Source organism: Drosophila ficusphila, unplaced genomic scaffold (assembly GCF_018152265.1).
Source record: "Drosophila ficusphila isolate 14025-0441.05 unplaced genomic scaffold, ASM1815226v1 contig_791, whole genome shotgun sequence".
NCBI classification, from domain to species: domain Eukaryota; kingdom Metazoa; phylum Arthropoda; class Insecta; order Diptera; family Drosophilidae; genus Drosophila; species Drosophila ficusphila.
The window spans coordinates 20,220,637-20,244,487 of record NW_025064737.1 but is presented as its reverse complement, the minus strand read 5'-3'; the positions used below and the strand labels follow the sequence as shown (position 1 = coordinate 20,244,487).

Here is a 23,851-nt window from a genome sequence, read left to right as displayed (position 1 = left end):
TTATACATCAATAATAGCGTGCCTTATGTGCCACATATGTTTTAGTGAATACTATTTATATAGCTAACACTTTTGAATGAGCGGAGTGTTGGTATTTTAATATTAAAAACACTGAATCTAAATGGTGCCCACTGTGCGCTGCTGTGTCGCTCACGAGCTAACGAACTGGTTCATCACCTCTAGGCGTTCGGGCTTAGTCCGTTAACGATTAGGTCGCTCACTGGAGTCTCTTAACGATCGGGTGGCTCTCTCAGGTTTTCTCTGAGAATTTACAAATTTAGGAAAACGTTGTCCTCGTCACCCGTTTGGAAAAACATTGTCCTTTGTTGACCCTTTTACAAAAACGTTATCCAATTTAAAGTTGCTGTAAGCCAGGTTAAAAAGCGCCTCTGGCGGACGAGTTTGACTGAGATTCAAAGATAAGAACCACTGGTACAGTGACTGACTAAGGCCATTTGAAGCCCCATGTATCGTATAAGGGTTAAGCCACAAACTCTATTGCTGTTTCTTTCGCGCCTACGAGAAAACACCCTGAAGAAGCCGACGAGACAACCTTTTCTGTCATGACTCTACCGTGCCGCTGCCAAAGTAAAACAGTTTCGTTCAAAATTTCGAATCGAGAGATTGTCGGGAGGGTATAGCGCGCGGCCAGTTCGCATTTATGTGTTTTTATCGTGATTCTGTCAACCGAAATCATATGTTTTTAGCCAGCAGAGAGATTGCCAGAACAGCAGCAGAACGGGCGCAGTTCTACGGCAGAAAATGAAAATTTATTGAACGCACAGCACACACAGTGATTTAAGCGAATTAAAATAAATCAAAATATGGTTTGCCATTCGAGTTCCGTGGAATAAAGTTGTGAAAAAACCAGAAAACAAAATTGTTATCGCTCTCTCCGCCTCTCTGTGCGATTTGCTCTTCGTGTTTATGTCTCAGCTGTGCAAGTGTGTGTGCGGCAGTGTGTGTGCGAGTGTGTGTGACGTGCGTGCGTGCAAGTGTTTGTGATTTCATGTTGTTGTTTTGGCTGCTTTCGCGTGAAATTCAACAACAACATTCAGCAACAGCCAACAAAATTTTAATTGAGATTTCCATTTAATCTAAAGGTGCAGGTGCCTATATTCCAGTTATCAGGTGAGTTTGAATTTTCTTTGTTTGTAAGTAAATTGCCTTTGCAAATGTGGGTGAAATTCGTGCGAAAATAAATCAGAAAATAACTCGAATAGTTGATCTAATGACAAAAATAACCGAGCGGTATTTGTTGTTGTTGTTTTTTTGTTATTGCAGCTTGTTGCATGTTCTTGGCTTTCCTTTTGCTTCTCAGATTCGTCTCTTTTTTACCGCTCTCTCTCGCTCTCTCTGGTTGCAGTTTTACATTTTTGCCTTTGTCAATCATTATCTCTGCTCTAAGTGTTGTTGCTTTCGTTTTTTCTGTTTTTGTTTTTATGCCTAACATATTTTCTTATAGTCCGTGTGTCTTCTTCGCGTTTTCTTTGCGGTTCGTTTGTTTGTGATACCGGTTTTAGCAGCCGTCTTGCTCTGGCACGTTGCACAGGTTGCTGTGCACATAGTTTACTTTTAGATTTTCTATTCTTTGCGCTCCTGTGCGTTTTAATCGCGTCTTCTACTTCGTGCTCATCTTCCTAATGCCTGATTGTTGTTGCCCCTCCCAGTTATGGTTTATTTGTTGTTTTTCCCTCTCTCCCATTAAAAGTTAATTTTTGTTGGATTCATAAAATTTATTGGGTTCGAGCGGCCTTTGAAATCGGCATATCATTTAAAAGTTGTTTTTTTCGCAAAGGCTATTCAACTTTTGCTAATGGCCTTCTTTAGGATCTTAAAAGGTTTTTGTTTAAATAAGTATCTTTTCAAAACTCGCTTTTTTCACATTAATATTTTGCTAGTAACGTCTGTAACGCTAATATTAGCATTAAATTTCGCACACATTTCCAAAATCATAAGATTGCACTCTCCAACAAATAAAACAAAAAATCATTAATGATTTTTACCGATCTTAATAAAATGTAAATATGTATGTATATCGCTTTTAGAAGCACAATTTATCAAACCGAGTAAATCCCATTTTCCTTTTAATTTTTTAAATAATTTTCGAAGAGCATTTATTTATAACGGGAATATGTACATACCTAGCGTAAAGAAGGAATAAAGAGTGAATCATGAAGAAAACGTGAGCAATTTATAGGAATTACTATAGCTTCCGTTTATACTTAGTGAAACCAAGACAATTTTTTGTAGTGTTATTTTTCTGATTTCCTCCTGTAAAAAAAATGTAAACACTTTACCAACATTTAAACATTCCTTGCTTTACCAAATTCAACAAATCTACAGATTAGCTAATCTTTATTCGATAGGGCTATACATTGCTTCAACTAGAAATAAATTGCATTATTGTCTGCTTTATTAAACATTTAAATATGGAAAGGAGCAATCATGAGAAGTGAGAAATACCACCAAGTTTATGAAGGCCGTCGGGGTTTTGCAATATGATTTCTCATCCAAAATGTGCTTCAATAAAAACAATTATGTATAACCAGCAAAGCAAAACGAAATAATTCATTTGCATTTAAGTAAATATACAACACCCTGCACGAAGGTGATTCTAATCACACCCCCATAAATTCTCCTGCAAAAGTTTAGCACTAATTAAAACCAAAAACAAATTACACATCAAGAGAAAAGAAGGAAAATAAACTTGAAGAGAGACAAGAATTTGTGTAAACAGAAATGATTTGAAAAGAAAACAAAAAGCATTTTTGCAACGTTATTTTCCAACTCTCCCCAAAAGCATTCTCGTTTTTGTTCTTTGTGTGGAGGCGTGTGAATTTTTTGTCGGCTTGATGTCTGTTTTTGCTCTGCTCATTTCTACGCCACATATCAAACCCAATTAGTATTGTTCTTCTGTTGGCATATGGCAAATATTTCCATTCGTCTGTTTGTATACATATAAATTGCTTTGTATTAGCTTCGAAGCTTTTTTTGTGATCCTGTGTTTGGAGTCTTTGGGTAATGTGTTTTGAGGTGAATGTTTTCCCATACTCGCGGCTCTATTTTTAGACAACTTTTGGCACATTTTTTCTTTACAGCCACATGTGTTAAATACTGCATTTTCAATTTACTTCCCTTTGTTAAAAAAAAATCGTCCTTGTATGATTTATTTATTATTATTTTTTTTTTTTTTGCTAAATCATGTAATGTAATGTAAATATGATTTGAACATATCGTGTTATTTCTATTTCATTAGGTAAAGTATTTTGGGTACAGTAAAATGAAACTTACAAAACCGAGAATTTCATTTTGGCAGACTCATCAAAAAACCCGCAAACAATCGCGGCATGTCGCACTCATGCGTTTCTTCCCATTAGGGTGACTCACTCGAAAACATGACAAGTAACAATTGAAGAAAGACTCCGCCGCTTGTTCATTCTTCAGCATTCTTCGCTCTTCAGTTTTCATCATTTTTAGGGCGGGAGCACTGAGCCATGTTTGTTTTTCTTTTGCCGAGGAATGAGAATGGCGAAAGTGAACCCCCTTGGGATATGAAATATAGAATCTGGGATGGATGACTGGGGCTCACCGACTGACGTACAAAAAGTGTGTGCTCGCGGGTGTGTTTGCCTGCCTTGAGCAAAGTATTTTGGCGCGTGTCCAAGTAGAAACAAAGAAAAGCAGAGAGAGAGGTGCGGCAGATATAGCGAATAAATCAGCAAATGGTTATTTTGCCACTATGTCTGTGTATCGGAGCATGACCAGGCCTACAAAACTAACCAAGAAACGAGAGAGGGACAGAGCGGCTATGACTTAACGCTCCAGATGAAATAATTTACAATTCATTCTCTTGAAAACAAGAGTATTTTAAGAAATTTCATTTGGCTAACACACAACAAAGTTCGAAATTGATTGAAAGGTTATTATTCCACCAACAAGCAACTGATTTTACTCAATATATATATTTTAAAACATTCTGCAATCTGCCAAACTTTTGAAATAAATTTGTTTGTTTATCTTTAAAAAATGTTTTTTTTTAAATCATGAAAATTATGCTTTAGCCTATTTTTAGAATAATCTAAACACACACATCGATAAACAACATTGGTCCTTGGCCATTGCAATTTTTCGACTTTGGCTGTTAAGAAATTGCTAATTTAATTGGAAATTCTGGGAAAAATTTATGCAAAGCAGCTAGTCAGCCGTTAGGTTACCTTGTTTCGACACGGCCAATTCATTTGGACAACCCACTAAACATTTCACACCAGCGGCTTTCACAAGTCCGGGGTTTTCACATCTTCGTATCAGCCGCGGCCTAGCCGGAAAATAACGACACTCGAACGAAGAAAAAATCGGATTTCTTTCTGGTCGTGCAATCTCGAGTTTAGTTCCCTCGAATTTCTCACCTTTCTCAGCAATTTGAGCGGGGGCCAACGTGCCACGCATAGCTGAAAAGCGGAAAAGCGTTTGACGCGACTCCGTTTCTGTATTTTTCCTCAATTTTTCTCACTCCCCGTCCTTTGTTTATTGAGTTCAGTTTAAATTTCCCGCGATGTCGCCGGCCAAAAAAAAAGGAAAAGAAAACCAAACAAAAAACGGAACCGACTAGTTTAAGTTAGCTCTCTTAGAAAGTGCCGACATAGAAAACCAGTGCTGTCTGAATTTTAGCACTAAAAAAATATGTGATATTTAAAATACTATATTGAATAATACGTATTTTCGTTGTTCTATTAATTTTTGTAAACCACTTTGGTTTTGTAAGTAAAAAACACTGAAAATGACAGCACTTTTTCAGACTATTGGTAGATGAGCGAATAAAAGAAACAGGCGAAGAAGAACTCAAAGGCCAGGCTTAAGCAATTGAAACGAACTGAACTCTTTATTTTGCACTTTGACTCAGCAGAATATTTTTTTGTTTTTAATTTGGTTCCTGGAGTAGACTCGAAAAAAAAAATTGCTTATCTAAATTCATCGGATATTACAGATTTTACGTTTCTTTTGGTTTAATTACCAAAGGCAAACCACTTTTATTTTTCTTGTACAATTTGCTTTTGCTTTTCCTGCTACTAAATTAAAGCTTATTGTCGAGTATTTCTTTATTTAGTGTTCCCATGAACATAAGTTTTATGAGGTCAAAAGTTCATGGATTTAGAGATTTAAAAAAAAAATCAAGTGCAACTTTCTGGTGAAAATAAGTAGACTCAAGCAAAGCTATCGATGCATTCTGCTCAGCCAACCGAGTTGACATTTGCTAACAAAATACGCTGAAAAGTATGAACAAGGAAAACTGCTTATATGTATGTTTGTTTACTAACAGAACCAGTAAGTCCCTTTCCCCATTTCTCCGATGGCGGAGAAATGTTGCACACAAAAATATGTATTCAAAAAGCTTCTGCATTTTAACACATGATTTCATATGCAAATATGAACAATGCAAAGAATAGAGGGAAAAAGACGAAAATTTATGAGAAATCACAAAATTTATGGCATTTCTTGGTGGCAGAGAAGGGAAGGTTGATATTTGGGAAAACTCCGGGCAGAGTTGGCAAGAAGTTGATGTTGTCTAAGCTGTTTTCCCCGTTCATTTTCCGCTCTCTCTCTCGTTTTTCACTTACTTTTCTTGTTTGCCAAAGTTATACAATTTTCTGAGTGTATATGTGTGTGTTTGTACTTTTTGGCACGTGACAATAAATTGTTGTTTGTTGTCTCCCACTGTGTTTGTTGTCCGTTGTCCGCTGTTCGTTGTCTTGCAAGAAAGCAAGAAGCAAAGTGTGTCATAAATGTCATAGTTAATATTTGCTGCTCTGTAAATTTTTGGTTCTTTTGGCCGTTGTTCTTCTTATTTTTTATTTGGCAACTTTGGGAGCTTACTGGTTTATAAATAAAAAGTATATCGCAGCGCTCTGTCAACCTTGACCCAGCAAAAAACAAAGGCGTACGCGACAGAGTGAGATGGGGGGATGCACGAGCGATATAAATTGCAAAGCCAGCAAATTTATGGATTTAACTCAGTCACCGAGTGTGAGTTTGTGTGCGCGCTGGATCCATAACCAATAACCCACAAAAGATTCTGACGGGGTTACTCGTATTTTCAATTAGAGAAGCAGCTAATGGCAAACAGGAAATCAGAAAAAAATGGGAATACTAATGAAAGTTGATTTCAAAACGAATAAGAACCTTGAAACCAATACCACACGAACACAGAAAGCGTATTAGATTTGTATAAAATAGAGCACAGAGAGAAATTACTCTTTTTTAAATACAGATTTTAATAAGCTTTTTAGTAAGCTGCTTTTGGGATTCGTGATTTATTCAGTTTGTATTAAAAATTTTCAGATATGATTTGCTTTTAAAAAGTTCAGCTCACGCGGCACCATAAAAAAATAATAAAAAAAATACATTATTTGGTTAGACTTTGTAAGGGATTAAAATGGAAAAAACTAACACTGATAGCGATATTTAATATAGAATAATATAGAATAAATATTTAAGTTGTGACTTGCCAGTACCAGATAACACTAGGACTGTGGTTTTGCATTGTAATGCAAAATAAATACTCATTACCAAGAATTTTCAATTTCCCGTCGTTCGGTTAATGTACTTCGAACATCAATTTTCTCTAGAATTATTTGTTCCGGTAACAATCGCGTAGTCTTTGAAACTTAGCCCTGACCAACTACAAACTTTTTCGCAACAATTTGCGTCGGTGAAAACCACAAAAGCTGAAATTCAATCGACATATTGCCATAGCTTTGGGTTACCTTGAACAATCAGAACGAGCAGGCCAGAGCGAACGAGCTGATAATACGCATTAATCTCTCACCTGCCGAGCACCTGAAGAGCAGCTAGCAGCTAGAAGCTAGAACTATGAAAATGAAATGTGCGAGTCGGGGAAAAACAGGAGAAAAACGGTAAAACTGTTCACCTTGCAAGGGAAAAGCGAAGCACTCACATAAAAAATGTTGATTATTGTTTTTGTTTCTCCTGTTGCTTTCCAACGGCTTTAGTTTTCTGATTGCAGTCGGTTCTTCTGCTCGTTGGCTATATTTTATTGTTGGTTGGCTGCTCTTGGCCTAAAGTTGATTGCATGACATTGTTCTTAGCCAGCTCTCTTGTGCGTGTGTGTGTATGTTTTCCTTTTTGTATTTTTTTTTTGTGTGCGGTTTGTTTACATTTATTTTGTTGCTCACAATCGGAAGGCTTCGATAAAACCCACCGACCAACCCACTCACCATTTGCAATATTATTGAAAAACCACTTGAATCGACCACCTACCTCCCTCTTTGTTCGCAGTTCAACTTTGATTTCTATTTAGTTTTCCCTTTTTTGTAGGTTTGTTGTTGGGCATTTTTTGGTTGAAAATACTTGAAGTGCATTTTCATTTCGTGTTGCAATTGATGAATGCCCGAGTAATAAACTTGAAAAATTCCCATTTCGGAAGATTGTCGGCAGTTTCTAAGGAGCTAGATTTTTCCGTCTCAGTCGGTTTTTCTTCACGTATTTAGGGGGTCTTTTTGTAAACTTTCTGAGGGTGTGAGGCCTGGTGGACAAGACAAATAGCTTTTTCAGGCGGTGTGGGGCAGTTAAAAATAGTTGAAATATTGAATATAATTTGGGGCAGCGGAAAAGCAATAAAAGCAATTCTCACAGTGATTGGCAGCCGCTTAACAGATGTTTTTGGCTTGAAAATTAGGTGATTTTAAATTGAAATGTATGTAGTTGTAGTGGAATTGGGGTTGGCGTTTGAAAAATTGTTGTTTGGTATTTAAAAAAAAAAATCTTTTTAAATTTAAAAGGGTGAGATAAAAAATTTAAAACTTAAAATACGTATTCCAATAATTAAATATGGTATACCGTAAATCTGTTGACTTGCACGGAAAACAGACCTTCGTTGTGTCAGCTTTGACTAATAAAAGCCCAAAAGCCGCTAACAAGCCCTTAGCATGTGAATGTTAATTGGCTCTACCAGCAAATTAAGTGAATGTTGAAGAAAATAAACTTTTTATGTTCGACCTCTCCTTCGGCGCCCAATGGAGCGGCCATATTGCATCAAGCATGCTGCTGCAATTTAACTACACTTTAATGCAGACATTGATAGGATCGTAAAAATCAGAGAGAAAGAGAGTATGCAGCATATTGTGCGAATCGAAAGACCCACAAATGGGCCACATTATTGACAATAATGCGACAAGCCAGGACAAACATTCTTCGAAAGGCGTTTATAATAATCGTTTATATTCGCTGATGGACGAAGATGAACATAAAGATGCTGAGAAGTGGGGAACGGCGAAATGCGAAAGAGGATAACGCCATCGACACTTCACTTGCATTTTATGCACACTCACATAAAGAGGTTAAAAGAAGCCAAGTTCTTAGGAATAAGAATGGGGCAAAATACTCTTATATTAAAAGAATCTTTGGGAATTTATAAGAATTTTTTGTTAAAATAAATGAATAAATAAGAGTATTACATTTAAGGCAACTGACATTATAAACTGGTTAATTCTGAGAGCGGAACTATAGTTCTGTATAATGCAGGCCTGGTTGAAAATTGTAAATACCCCTGCGGCAAAGAACTTTTTGCAACTTTCGTGACATTTTGCCACTCCCTCGCCCGCAGCAGTGTCAAAAGAGTTGTCAACTTCAACTCGGTAGACACTGCATACATTATTATATAAATACATGCATGTATGAGCTATATAGACCTGCCTGGTAAAACCTCTTTAATGTAGTTGTTATTGGTCAAAGTGACATTATTGTTGGCTCTGCCGAGAGTGTCTTCGATTTTACTTGTTATAAACGTTGTATTCTCTACTAAAAAAGTGACATATGTATTTAAAAAAGCACAAACATAAAATTTAATACTTCAACAGATAAACAAATTTTTCAAATGAATATTAATTTACAAATTTATGTGAACATTGTAAACTTATTTGTAGTGTATATAGTTGTTCGACTTCTGAAAGATATTTTTATCTCGCTTTTCCCTTCTTGCACATTTTGCATCATTTATTCAGGCTTGATGCTCCTGTTATTTATGTTATTTCCTCTTTACCGAAATTGCGTATGTCCGCTTTTGATGCTTCATTGTTATGCCTTTTTGCAGCTTAATTGAAGTGTCATTAATTTGTATGCATCATTATAATTAAACATAATTACAACTAAAAAAAAGAGACAGCAATTTCGGATCATTCAAAGTTGATGAACATTTTCTTCAGCATCATGACATGACGAAAATTAAATGCAAGAGTTACCAAACCGAAAATGAACCGGTCCGTTGACCCTCGGCTTCATCTACTTAACCGAATGGAAAAATCACTCCAATTTTCAGTTCTTTTTATTCGTTTGTTGCGCTTTGCTGACTTACATAGGTTTTCACAGTTTAGGGAGCTTTATCTTCGAGTTTTTATATGGGCTTCTGTACTTTATGGTCAGCTGAGAAACACAAATAAAGCGTTTGGCTTTTACCTTATCTCTCATTGAGCTTACCTCACATTCAACAATGACATAATGATTTTTTGGGTTGATACTGTGAGTTGCTTTAATTTGCTTCAAATTTTATGATAATTTTCTGAGCTCTGCACACTGAGTGACTGTTAAAAAAAACATAATTTCGTTTGTTGAACTTCCTGTGCTGGGGCTTCAGTGTTCACGCATTGATTAATGCGGTCATGAACTTGGCTTTGGCTTCTTTTTTCAGGGGTGGATCGTTTGTTGTATAAAACTGATTTAAGTTTCAATTAAAATGTTATCCAAAGAAAGTGTTAAAAAAAATTGTATTTAATCATAATTTCATTTTTTTCAAAACTCTTGTCTGAAGTGATGTCAGCGAATAGTTTAGATAGCGTGTATAATTTTATTATTTCCTGCATAATCGCATGTTCACCTCTCCTCCTTAAGTTCGATCCACATTATAACTATTCCAGTTCGGAGTCACGTACACAAAATTCAAAAAGGAACTCAACACAAATTGATTTTCGTGGCTGCTGTCCGTCGGCGAGTAAATAATCAAATCAAAGCGGCTAAAGTCAAGCCAGGCCAAGAACATCCATCCATTCATCGTTACTACCCAAACTTATATGTATAGATATATACTTATAGGCTCATACAAGCATGCATGCCATATACCGAAAAATCAATCTTTCAGTGAAGAAGAACGCCCCGAAAATTGTGGTCATTAGTTTTTTGGCAAAGGAATAAAATTGGAATATTTGGAGATGGGGCGCCCCACCGAAAAATGTTCATGACCAAAACCCCAGCAAACTACTTAGTCAAGTTGGCAGTGGAGGATTTTCAGGCCATGGCTTTTGTTTAAACGTCCAGAGCGCCACAATTCCTCTCTCTCGCCGACTTTTGATGAGCGGCATCAATCTCAACTACCCATTGTCTGAACTTGAAAACGACTTTTAAGCAGCCAGAAAAGGCAGACGGAAGAGTCTGGCTGTGGAAAAAAACAAACGACCGCAACATAAAAGCCTAATGATCTCTGCCTGCGATTGAGTTACATGCATCGAATCTTTGCCGATCTCGGGCTCCTCGGAAGTTCCTTACTCCTCCGAAATCCCTGCCGATTGTTGGCTCTCCACCTCTCAACAGTTAATCACGAACTGGGCGAAAGAATGCCGGATTAAGGCGGCGTCACTTTTTTCAAGGGGGCCACATTGAAACCAGTTTTACGGAGCGCCGGCTTCAAAGTTGTCGATTGTTTCTGATGTTGAAGTAGCTCCAGTGTAAGAGGTATATTGATTTTTAGTCAACCCACAGTGTTAAGTTATTTAATACAAAACATTTTTTTAAGCTATAGTAAACTAGATATTGTAAAGTTATTTTTTATAAAAATAATTTTTGAAATATTATTTCGTATAGAGTATCCAACAATTTAATAAAGCAATCAGTTCTGTACCATGTTCTTATGAGTTATTTATTTCCCAAAATTATTTTATGATCATTAGTGGTTTATTTGGTTTACGAGTGTTTCGCATTTCTACCTCGCCATAGGGCATCTAAAGTTTATTGTTGTTTGCGAGGGCGCTCCTCCTCAACCCATGCTTGTTTTTGTAAATCAAGTTTTGCAGTTTTCGGAGTCGGGGTCTGGGGCTTTTTGAAATGTTTGTTATTCCGCCAGAGTTGGGGAGCAACTTGTTTATGGCCAGAAGGGCGCGGGGGCTAAGCGGGAGTCCCTGGATGAGCCTTGGCTATGGATGATTGTGTCTGGGGCCGCTTTAACTTCTTCGCCTCGCGGGCTCTGGCTTTTGGCATATTTACTGTGCGGGTTGCGAAGGAACAGCAACAGCAACAGCAACGGCAGCAGCAGCAACAAGCAAAACGTGCAACGCCAAAATATGCAACTGCAACAAGATCTTCGCAATGCTGCAACATCGTCGTCATCCCGTCTAGCTTGGGTTATTTTCTTGTTAGCTTCCTTTGCTCTTAAGGGGTCGACTTTTGGTCTCTCCGTTGGGTTGGCTATCTGCCAATTGTTTGGCAAATTAACAGCCCAAAAGGAGTTGCCAGTTTCGAGTTATTCGAGGTTGCACTGCCGCCGTTGCTGTTGCAAGTGCCTTGCCTGCTACTTGCGTTCCTTTCAAATGTTTGGCAAGAATAACATTTAAATATGCCTTTGTTTGGAAAAGTCTTTGGCCTTTCTCTCCTTAATCTCCGCTTGCATTCGTTTCCCGCATGGTAATCTTTTATTTTGTCCTCCGTTCATGTGCGTTGCTACTTATACTCTTGCTTGAAGAAAGTTATTCCGCCAAAAAGTGTATTTAAATTTAAAGTTAATAATCATGAAATTTAAATGTAATATTATTTATATACATTTTTGTATTAATTTTTAAGGTATTCCCATCTTCGGTTTAGCAAAACTTTCGTTTGCGTCTGCCGTATATCTTGTCTTTCGTTGCCATTGAATTTATTCATGAACCCATATTTAGTAAAATTACATGTTTCGCGATAAGCAAAAAGCCGCGAATAAACGCTGCGTCGGGATCGTGTAATCCTTGAGTACTCTTATCGGCCTAATTAGAGGAGAGTGTGTGCGAGTTTGCTTTCTTTTTCAAGCTAAGTTGTTCTTGCATTTCTGTGATGCATAATTAGCTCGTGAGTCGGTGGCTGTGTTGCGGTTTTGCACTTGCTTTCAGTTCAGCAGCCTCATTTATTTCTAAGCTCTCTTTCACCCGACTGTCTTTTTAATGCATTTTTGCCTTATTTTTCTTTGCAGGTATGCTAGACATTTTCATCGAGCGATAATTTTTATTAAAACCCTTGAACGTGTTGGTAAATATTAAGTAGGTTTTAACTTTATAATTTAATAGCTTCTATCACTCTTATCGGAGTTAACTAGTTTAATATCTCATCTAATAAATGTCCCACGTTAATAGAACATTTTAAGCCACATACCGCTTTCTTTCCATCTGCCGTCAAACTAAATTCCTTGACTTCCAGTCATAAAACAAGACTCAGATGAAGAAGGAGCGCTGGTCGTTGGTATAAATTACATAAATATAGAAAGAGGAACGCCAACTGCCATTGCAAGTGCAACTACAACTTGCAGCGTCAACTGGGTTAAACTAAATGTCAGCAAGTTTAGCTCGGCTTCTTCGACCGTTTTTCTTTTATGACTCTGCCGTGTGCACTCGCATATCGGGTTATATATCTGCAAGTGTTCAGATAGCGTCTACGTTTTATAGACTAACTGCTTTTGCTCTACGCCTTTGGCTGACTTTACCATTTTACGCTCGATCAAGCTGCGTCCGAAGAAAAAAAAGGAAAAATGTACTGCGAGCTACCAAAAAGGTCAAAGATTACGATGCATTCAGAAAATCGACATTTCAACTAAGAAAAAATAAATAATAAGAAAATAAACTTTTTGGATTATTAATGATTTATTAATGCTAATTACCAAAACCAATTCTCAGTGGTATTGTAGTTTGCTAGCTGCTTCTTAAAACCAACAAAACAGAAATAATCTACACCGGAAGTCAGCTCAAAGTGAATGGTAATCGCTGGTGAGCTTGGTTCTGTTTTTACTACTACTTTGTGGTTAGCCGACAAAGTTGTGCAATTAAAATGCCATTGAAGTGTTTGAGTTCTGCCAGCCCTAATCCAGTAATCAGTTAATGAGGAAACCCTTTTCCTTGGGCCTCTGACAACGGGAATGAGCTTGATGGATGCGTGCAGAAACCGTCTTCTGATTGGCTGCCACGCCCCTAATTGAGCAGGTGTGTGTGCTCAGCGGATCTGATTCACTTAGGCGATTAATTAATCCCCAACAAAAGCTGCACCTGTCCTGTCGATAATTGCTGCTTTTTCACAATCCCGGTGTTTTTGTGTCTCACTTGGAAATTAAATGAATTGCGATTGTCAAGCGGGGCGGGGCATCAATAAAAATGCTCCATTTTCAGTTTCATTTCCATTTTCAGACCCATTTCCATTTCCCATTCTCGTTCGCCGCTTTCCCATTGCCATTTCCTTGGCGGCTTCTGCGTGTGCGGTGTGTGAAAAATGTAACAATAATTGAAATTTAATAGCCACGCCGACAGCCCGCAACCAAATGTCGTCAGCAGCCAGCAAAAAAACTGCTGTAAGCCGCGTCGCAACGACGTTTCGCCATCACCAGGACTTGGTTTTCTCCTCAGCATAAATGCATAAAGAGTGCAGCTGACGAGGGGAAGTTGCGGGGGAAAGGAGCGGAAAAATCGCATTCACTTTTACTATTATATTCATAGGCGAGCGAAGTGGGGAATCGGTGAGAAAAGCTACCAACTAAGAAGTTCTCATTGGGAATATACGAATTTCCTGTATAAATGTAAAAAAAATATACTTGTGATATTAAAATATGATATCGAATAGAATTCAATTGTATATTTCATATAAAAAAATGTATCAATTTGTCCAAAAAAATATTTTATGTTTTCCTTGCTTGTCAAATTTTTTTGTAAAGTAAATCATACCCACCAAAATAGGGTATGAAAATGCATACGTTGCTGACGCTGTCGTCATCGCCGTTGGCGGTTCATAAAAAGGAGCTGAAATAAAAGTGGGTCAAAAACTGTAAATGATATTTGTTCTACTTGGTTTAAGATGTTGTTGGACACACTCCCTGGTGGATCTCCCATTCGCTGTTCGCGAATTTCGCTCACATATCGCATTATGCTGGGGATGCATTTGGCAAAACGATTTGTTTGCCAAAGTTTAGGGCACAGGCAAACGGGAAAAGGGGACACTTGAACCATTAAAATGCTAAAATGATTCTCTTTGCTCGCAACAAGAATGAAGTGTAAAATTCAACACCAACCGAATCTCACACTCGACTGCGACTGTCGTCAGAATAATGTCGATGAACTTTGTTTGCTGCCAAGATACAGATACGAGAACGAACACACACAGAGGCAGATTGAGATACGGATACGGAGGCTGGGAGAGCCGCAAATCTCTGAAGGGCGATAACGTTCACTGGGTGTCACTTGATCTGGAGAGACTCGGACTCCGGTGGGAATTAGCATACGTGTGCTAACTGGTGATCAGCTCCAGAACCAGACCTGTGCCCCAAAAATACCGGTATATATAATACATACTTATATATACTAATTGTTTACTCGTCGGCTACCGAGAAAATCCGCTAATGCTAGCCAAGTCTGATGATATATGGCCTGAATTAAAGCCATGCGAGTATAAAAAGGTGTATTAGTAGTCCAAGCTAATTATAATATATAATTGTGTAAATTAAAATGCAAAAACACATTAAAAACAAATTAATTAAATAAAATAAAACACCATCTCTAATTCCTATCACAGCTCTATAAAATTAAATAAACAAAAACAAGTTCTATAAAAAGCTTATACAAAGCAGAATGATTTATCTAACTTTTAACTTCTTTGAAAAGGTTGTTAAAACGTTTTTTTCTGAGAACAATTAAGAATTTGTATACAACAAAAGAAATACCTGTAGCTATATTTTCGTGTCAAATTTCAATTGCCTTTTTCCATTCTAAAATTTCTGTAAAACCGAAAACTTGCCGTCAATTTTCAGGAAAATGGAATAATAAATCAAAAGGCAAATGAGTGTGTCTTAAATTTTTGTGAACATTATTACGAAATTCAAAGCAAAGTAAAGCAAACAAATCGGATTTTCCTGTTAGGGCCTTTGGCTTCTGCCCAAAATTATCATCATAATAATGATTAGGTTGAACATTAAAACAGACATTAACATCATTATCAGTGGTGGTCTGGGCATTTTGATAATGTGCACAGAACCTAACAGGTTTAGAAGCAAAAATTTGAACGAGAGCCTAATTAGGGACCTCAAACATAATTCAACAGGGTACTTTACAATTTCCAAGCATTCTGCTGATTTTCTTTTAATATTTAAGCAAGAAGTAAATGAAATATATTTTTGACTAAAAATACTTAATAAATACGTATTAACTTTAATATAAGGTATAACGTTGTAAATAGACTTTAAGCTTTGCGAGTTGAAAACATGAACCTCTTTGTCTCATTCATAATGAAATCGTTAAGAGACCCACCTTAACCATCAACCGCCGAAAGGCTTAGGCTCGAGCTGGCTAATTCCTTTTAGGATTGGGGATTTCAAAAAGGGGTCCAGGGAACGGGTCAGTCTGGGGCCTTGGGGCTTGTCTGTAAATCATATCAAAGAGGGGTCGGGTTAATTTTGGGCTGCGATGCCGCTTAATTTATGTGGTTTCACTTTGTTTGTTTTCCCGGTAATATTTTTGTTTTTTTCTAGCGGAAGTTTTCCTTTGACTTAATTTAATTAATGAACTGATTATTTTCTCTGGATTAAATACATTTGGCGTTACTCTGTAAAAATATACAGGGTTATTTCATGCGGCTGACCAGCACTTGATTACTGCAATTAATCAACTGAATAACTAATGAATCTGAATAATAATGTACTAAATGACTACATAAGTTTTTTAAGTCGGCAATAAAAATTATTAATTTAAAACTCGTAATTCAGTTAAAAATAAAAAAAGCGACAAATGTTTGCAGATAGCAATGAATTGCTCACGGAAAAACAGGAACACTAAAATGTATAGTTCCTCTCCGACATTTTCTAGTTGCTGCACCCCATGTGCTCACATCTATTCTTAATTAAAAGAACTTGTTATCAGTATGTCATTAGGGGTACCAAGCCTCTTTTTCCAAGAAAACCCATTAAGTTTATGTTGAAATCCAATTAACTATCGATTTTTGATAAGAGTTTATGAAGTGACACCCAGAGTTCATCAGCCTTCGCTCGTACTAATTTAGCAATAACGAAGAGCCGCTGTAAATTAAGTAGTTTAATCATATGAAGTCAGTGGGGAGTACTTTGGAAAAGGGAATCCTACGAGCCACCCTTAGGAAGTGCACCCAAAATGGCAGAAGGGACGTGAACAGATGACCGTCGGTTAGGTGACAAAAACGGGGGAGTTATACGGGAATAGAGGGTGGGACATCCGTTGGTTCTGGACTCAGACAATACGTGCGAAAAATGCGGCAAAAAGAAAGGCGAGGAAAAACTGTGGACAGCTGGTTGACAACCGAAAGCAATTGTTCGTCCTGATGAAGAGGGTGCCGGACTCTCCTCATTGATAAGGAGTAAAGGAGGCACATACCCACATCACAACGTGACTGGAGAAGTTGGCTGTGCATTGCGGTTCACTTAGCAACGTGTTTTTCCCTGTGGTTTTTCCACGCGAACTATGGTCTATCCTCGAACCCCCGAAAGTGCCATGAAATCCACGGCCTCCGCCGGATACACGCGCAGACAGAAAACGGATGTAATTAAGGATTTTGCGTGTGCCCATTGCAAAATTTTGCGAGTGTGTGTTGTGGTGTGGTGTGGTGTGCTGGGTTCCCAGGGGCGAGAGAATTTTCCACTAAAGAACCACACTTCGAATAAGCGTTTCTCTTGCCCCCCATTCTCAGTCTACCAATGTTTGATTAGCCATCTTCACAGAGAGTCTGGCTTAATTGCTTTTGTTCGAGGAGGAGATGGCTTCTGATTTGCTTACGCTGGTAAATTACCTGCTTAGTTGTTTCCATCACAGGTGGGGCCAATTATGGAACAGTAATGAGATGGCACCGAAAAGGGAATTCGAAACCACACACTGAATGTTCCCCAGAAACACAATGACAAAGTCAATGGCAGACCCAACTTATGGGGGCTAAACTAAATTAAAATTCTTCGCCCATAGCCAGCACTCATTTCCTATGCGATCCCAAACTAACCCACAGGAAAATCCCTGGCTAAATTAATTTCGCACATAAAACACGCCGAAACCCAAAACATATTTTCTTTTCACTGGAGAAGGTGCCCATAAAGAATCACAAAATCAAGGCAAGCCGAAACCAGAATTAATTTCCAAGTCTAACATCCATAAAAAGGGGTAAATGGAAAATCCGAAAATCCTTTAAGGGTTAAGCTAAGAAAATTAACAATTTGGGGAAATCCCTGTTGGGGGTCGAGGTAAAATATACTCTAAAAAAGATATTTAGTTTTATAAGAATGCGTTCTTATAATTATTTATAGTTGTGCAAATATCTCAAATTGAAACTAAGTCATTTCTTTTAAAACACTTTGTTCTGCTAATTAAGGGCAAATAAAATTCGCAAAGTAATCTAATTCGACGGAGGAATACCCGAGAAATTTCATTGACCACAATTTGGTTGAAATAACAAGCCACAGCATCCGCACCCAAAATCACAAAAAAGGACAGATGACGAGAAGGTCTAATAAAATAAAAATCAACAACATGCACATCATAAAATAAATAAACTATGGAAGGGGGGCACAATTCAAGGGGGATGGATACCCGACGCGACTTGAATTTCTACGCAATTTAACTTTCTTATATAACAACAGCAAGGGAACTCTGCCAAAATTGGCATAATAAATGCGATAACAGCGACGAAGCATCAGTAAACTTAAGCGGACCAAAAAAAGTTCGGCTAACAAGCGCCTAACAAGTATATAAGTATATACACTCATACATGTCGGCACACACACATAAATATGAATGGATTCCCCAAGAAGTATATCTTTGATGACATATAGAAAGGCACGACTGCCAAAACGAACTTCGGCGAATATTAAACCAATAAAGGCCAAGATTTTACTCTTCCTCTTCAGCGGCTGGCAGACTTTTAGCGGGTTCTTTTGGGCTTTTGCCGTTGTGGCCAAAAACTCATTTATTTGGTCGTATGATAACAACAACAGCAGCCATGACCAAGTCAAAGTCAACAAAAATATAAACGATATAGGTACCTCTTAAAAAATCTGTTAGCTAAAAACTTGTTTGTATATAAATATTTATACAAATGTATCCTAATACAATACTCCAATACATTTTGAGTAATCAAATTAAGTTAAGTATACACAATCCTTTCTCAAAAATACTTGGGCACGAATCTTCGATTGAGTTTTATTTTTCGGTTCATTCACACTTAATTTTGTTTTTTGCCAATTTATTTATATTTTGCAGCATTTTGCACATCATGTGGCACACAGTTAATGATTTTGTTGTTGTTTGTCTCCATTGTTATGGTCACAGCACGTTTTATATGCAGCATGTCTATAGAGAAATACAAAAATACATGTATTGGCAGCCAAGTATGTAATATAATCATGATTTTAAGCAGCTTTAATGTGGTGCTCCGCCCTAACATTTCGCCCACCCACCCACCAACCCCTAAACAGGCGTCTGAGAACGTTAAGAGGTTCGACGTGTAGGGGAGAAAAAAAGAAGAGAGATAAAGAAAGAAAGTGGAAAGGAGGAGTAAATGGGGTGAGAGTGAAGGGACCTCACAGGCATGAAATTTTTATTATTATGTTGAAAGTTTTTCTTTCGGCATTGACAACAACATCACAAAAAAGGAAATTTGGTCTCATGTTATTTTTGTGTTACTCGAGAAAGATGAACTGGTCAAGAAATGTAAAAAAAAATACGGAAAAACGAAGGGATGTGCCTCGAAAAAAATTTAACAAAATCTCAGGCTTTTTCTGCCGTTTTTTCGCCACTTATTGTAATGTGCTGCATTTAATCTTCGAAATTGCGTGTCCTCCTCCTTTTGCTGCGATTTGGTTTCATTTTGAGCTGTTTTCTTTTGATTTCCTCTTTAATGCTCATCAAAATGTGACAACAAATTGCCTTTTGACGTGCTTAATGAGCGACATTTCCTCTGCTTTCGCATTCCTTTGCTTTTCCGGCTTAGCTTTTGACGAAACCCCATAAGAATTTGGCATGAAAGTGGCTGCGATTGCCGAGGAAACTGCTCCTCGATACGCTCGATAGGATCAAAGTAACTTAAAAGAATATCAACACTTAGTAAAACAAAAAAAGTGACCTAAAATAGGTTGGTTTACACAATTTTCTTTTAGTAAATTAAGTTTTGAAAAGATTAAAAAAGTAATTGAATTTCCATTTCAATAAAGTATGCACACACCTAAGTTTAATTCCCTTATGAACTATTTTGGTCACATTTTGGCCTTTTAACAAGATTAAACATAATTCCACCTCCCCACTACTATTTCCGCTGCGAATTTTCTTTTGATTGTGGGAAAAGTGACTTTTTGGGGCTTTCAACGAAAATGTACTTCCTTCCAGCTGAATGCTCCAGTGAACAGATCAGGTGCAATTGCAGTCCAGTCGGTCCTTCACTTAGTTCGTCCATTTATTTATTTATGATTTATTACGAAATTCTCTCAGCGACGTCATGTAAATGCCACAAAGTGCAAACAGGAAAATAGGTAAACAACCGAATAAACAGACACACGAACTTATCTAAAACTCATTTTCCTCTTTCATTAATAATTATGCATTTATTTTGGTCGCCAAACTGGCGTTGGCCCGAAACGCAATTAAATGCCGTCGCTTATCAAAAGCCAAATACAAACCGTACAAACAGGGGAACAGATAAGCGGAGTGGAGCTCCCTCGCAAGCCTTGACATTATTTTTGTATACGAGTTGGACCATAAAAATATATTATGAATTGATTTCTATTCATCAAAAGGTTGAATAATTTGGATTTTAAACTATTTATCAAAGAGTTTTTTGTTTGGTTTGTTTGCGTTCACCTGTTTACTTGCATTACAGTTTTTGTTGCCAGGGGCCCAACATTTTATTTGCTTTGTTCTTCTTTGTTTAACGTTTGCCAGTTTGTTGTCATATGATAAAAGGTCTTAAGTACTTATTCAAAGCATTTTAGCGGCGTATACTCCAAGGTACTCGAATAGTCCCTTTTAAGTCTATTGCAAAAATACAGGTGTAGAATGAAAGGTAATTTGAATATGTACATGATTTTGTTTCCCTTTGCTAAAGTAGTTAAAAGAACTACTACCACTTAACCAGTAATTGAATGTAATGAAAAGTATGTAAGCATTATTAAGTGGCCATTTCCTCTTTCCCTTTTATTGTTCACTCGCACTCTACAACTCGTTTAACAAAATATTTATGATTGATGAGAAAAACTCATTAAAAGCGAAATTCCACAGTTCGCTAATGGACCCATCAATTAAACTTTCAATCCCATATTGATGAAACACAATAAGCTAATTACCTGGCAATCACACAAATTGTGTTAAATAATTAGCAAAAATTGTGTACATGGGTATGCGTCTGTTTACGTATATTTGAAGATAAGATAGCAATTGATTGCAAAAAAAAATGAGAAGGAAATTCATTTAGCAGTAAACAATGACTAAGAGCAAACGGAAAACAGAGAGTGGGAGGACCAGACACATAAAATAACATAAAAGTTGGCGTGACAGGAAAACACTCAGAAATCACTCGAGACACGGTTCCTGAACGAACAACCCCTTCAAGGTGAAATAGCCAGGATTAAATGCAGGCAGGGGCCAACTTAATTAGAGTGGAAAATCCTTGGGAGGAGTATGCAGTAGGGTATGAAAACTCTAGGAATGACAATGAATACATTCATAATAGCCCGGGAAAACCTCAAGTGGCAACAACACACGAAGCTGGCCACGTAAGGGTCATTAATCAAATGTCCAGACAAGTGTAAAGTATGAAAGAAGCCCCCAGCCGTCAACCGTTGGAAAGTCTTGAACATAAAATAAAGTCCACTCCTCGAAGGCTATGCGGAAGTACAGTGGGCAAAAGAAAGATTCATCTTTAAGGAGAGTAAAGGTAAAGATAAACCAATTCTTAAATAAAAAACTGATTTAAAAGCTGTTTCGCAGCCCAAGAAGTCAAAATAGGGATACCAAAACCATTGATTTCTTGTACTATCGGAGTGCTTTTCGTTCGCTTTATCGATCTTCTACTGTTGCTCTACGTCGCCTTTGGCTGGTGACACGAAGATGGCGCCTGGCGCTTCTGAACACGTACTTTTTTTGAAGAGCTCGGGAGCCCCGTAGGCCAAACAACATGGCAGACACTCCACCCGTGCCTCCACCGACCAAATGGTCCTATTCTTCCCCTGCGGAAAGTGCCACTTGAGGCACCTTTGGCTGTTGACAATAAACATTGCGATTTAGCCACGACACGGAGCAACGCAGAAAACTCAGACAACGCACTTTGTCAACCTGTGCGTTGCGAAATATTATGCTTCGGACGTTGAGGTGTTGCAGGCGCTAAGGGGGGAAAACAGGACGGGAAATCTAATAAGCGGCTGTTGAAAACAATATTAGGCGTCTGGGGCGAGGAAACAATTCACCATTCTGCGATGCTCCGCGCCGCACCAAAAACCAACGCAAACACGCACTAGAAATCCAACCTGGGCCAGACGTCCGACTCGCACCGCATTGTTCACTAGAATGACATTTTCGTGTCCCAGGTGTGATTAATTCCCGTATTGTTGGCGGTCACACGCAATTTGCTACTTTACACTTAAACAAAAAATTTTAAATGGTTTATAAAAAATGGTTATTGCTATTTACTAGTACTAATTTTCTAAGTATCTACAACGCTAACCGAAATTTTACGATATTTTAGTGCTTTTGTAGAATAAAAATTTTTTGTTAATACCTATACGTAGTTTAATTTATGAAGTATTAATTGTTTTTTTTTATTACATTATACCCTCAGAAGCTAGTTTATTAAAAAACTATGAAAGCTACATGCGAAACTCCAACTGTTTTTTCTGATCCCCAAACTTTTTTTTGAAATTTTGCCCGTACCCAAATCGTTGTAAAAACCTCAATTAAATGCTATTTTAAGCATCGTTGTTAGTTGTACTGCATGGCAGGTAATCATTATTTTAGCGCGTAATTACTAATTTCATGCAATTTGTGGGTGATGAGAGAGAGAGAGAGTGGGGAAAGGGCGCCCGGGAAACTCGTGTTTGCGATTCCCCACCCATCATTTCCCGCTGCACTTGAACGGCGCACTAGCTGTCGTTGTAACTGCGAGTTACTTTGTGAAAATGGAAAATAATTAAACTAGAAATTAGTAGAGCGTAACTCGGCTTGGCCCAAACTCGTCTAAACTGGCTTTTGCACCTTTTTGTCCCGACTTTTCATCTATCTGGGCCCCGCATTTCCATCGTCGAGTGTGTGTAGAAATGAGAGCAAGGTTGTTAGAGGTGTTGCCTTAATTAGATGCCCATGTTTCGCTTTGTCTTTGGCAAAATTGTGTAGCTTGCGGTTGGCCCAAGCCGCCCCATATTCATTATCTTTATCGCATTCTGTTTTAAAATGCTGCAAATCCCTTGAGAACATCTTAATTAATTGATTTTGAAGAAACTTTGAGAGCCTCATGAACCGAAAGGATTAGCCCCAGAAAACGTTTTAAGCATTTATGACCAAACTTTATTGGACCATGAAGAAACTCTTAAAGCGCCATTAAGAATTAAATGTTGACAGCCTAAGTCGCTCCTTGGGGTTTATTTTCAAGTGATTTCAAACACGATTAGACGTTGCTCCTTGGGCGCCGAAAGTTGTGGCTATTTAGTGTTTAATTTTATTTTGTCGGTTGCAGCATCAGTACAGTTTGAATTGCTTTAATCAATCGCATATATATATTTGGTTTAATGATTTCTTTCTGTGTATAAATGGTTGAAACATTAGCAATAGTAACAATAATGACAGCATTAGCAACATGTGCCGCTAATTGCTGTTTCCAATGTTGCTGCAACTTTTTATGATGCTGCCGCTAACTGTGCGAGACCATCTGTATAAAAATTGTTACTGCCATATTGTCATTGCAACTGCTATTGCTATTGCTGTTGCTGGCACGTGTTGCTGTTGACGATGTTGCTGCTGCTGTTGCTGTTGCTGTTGGTGTTGCTGTTCGTGTTGCTGCTGTGTCGCCAGATGCAATTTCAGGCGACATGCTCTCTGCTCGCCACGCGTTCTAATTTCCCAGATACACTCGCACTTAAGCTCATTGGCCTGCATCCATGGTTTTTGTTGCTGCCCCCATTTTAATTGATTTTACCGTTCGGAAACACCTCTCAATCGGGCATTCGATTCGCTGGGAATTGCAGTTAATGCCGCTGCAATTGAAATCGGGGCTGTTGCTGCCGTTGCCGCTGCTGCTGCTGCAGCTGATTAGTTGCCATCGTTTGATGCTGTTCCTGCCATGGCCTCTAAATTTGGGCAATTTCAGGATAGTTGATTGGTTTTTGGGATTAGCGTTGCATTACTTTCCGTGCAACTTAGTGCTGAGCTCTAATTAGAAGACGAAGTTCAGTAGAGAAAATTAAATGAAGGAGCTTTTGAGTTTTAAACTTCATTCCAGAAAGTGTTAAAACGATTTGAGCTCTTGTTTCATTATTTTACATTAATCTTTTATCAGAGAATCTTTTAGCAGAGATGCTAGTGTTGATTAACTCCCCACCTCCTATAAAATCTGCCTAATTTCTCATAATTTATTCGAG

General features: G+C 37.8%; 1 protein-coding gene across 2 annotated transcripts in view; it reads left to right on the top strand.

Moving 5' to 3' along the window:
* Positions 1-578: 578 nt before the first annotated feature.
* LOC108095737 (furin-like protease 1, isoforms 1/1-X/2) overlaps positions 579-23,851 on the top strand; it is a 125,616-nt gene continuing 102,343 nt past the window's right edge. Inside the window, exon 1 of one of the 2 annotated variants that reach the window (XM_017196914.2) lies at positions 579-1,131. The gene's annotated coding sequence lies outside the window, so the exon portion shown is untranslated. The remainder of the gene's footprint in view (positions 1,132-23,851) is intronic. The other variant, XM_017196917.2, reaches the window with a different exon arrangement.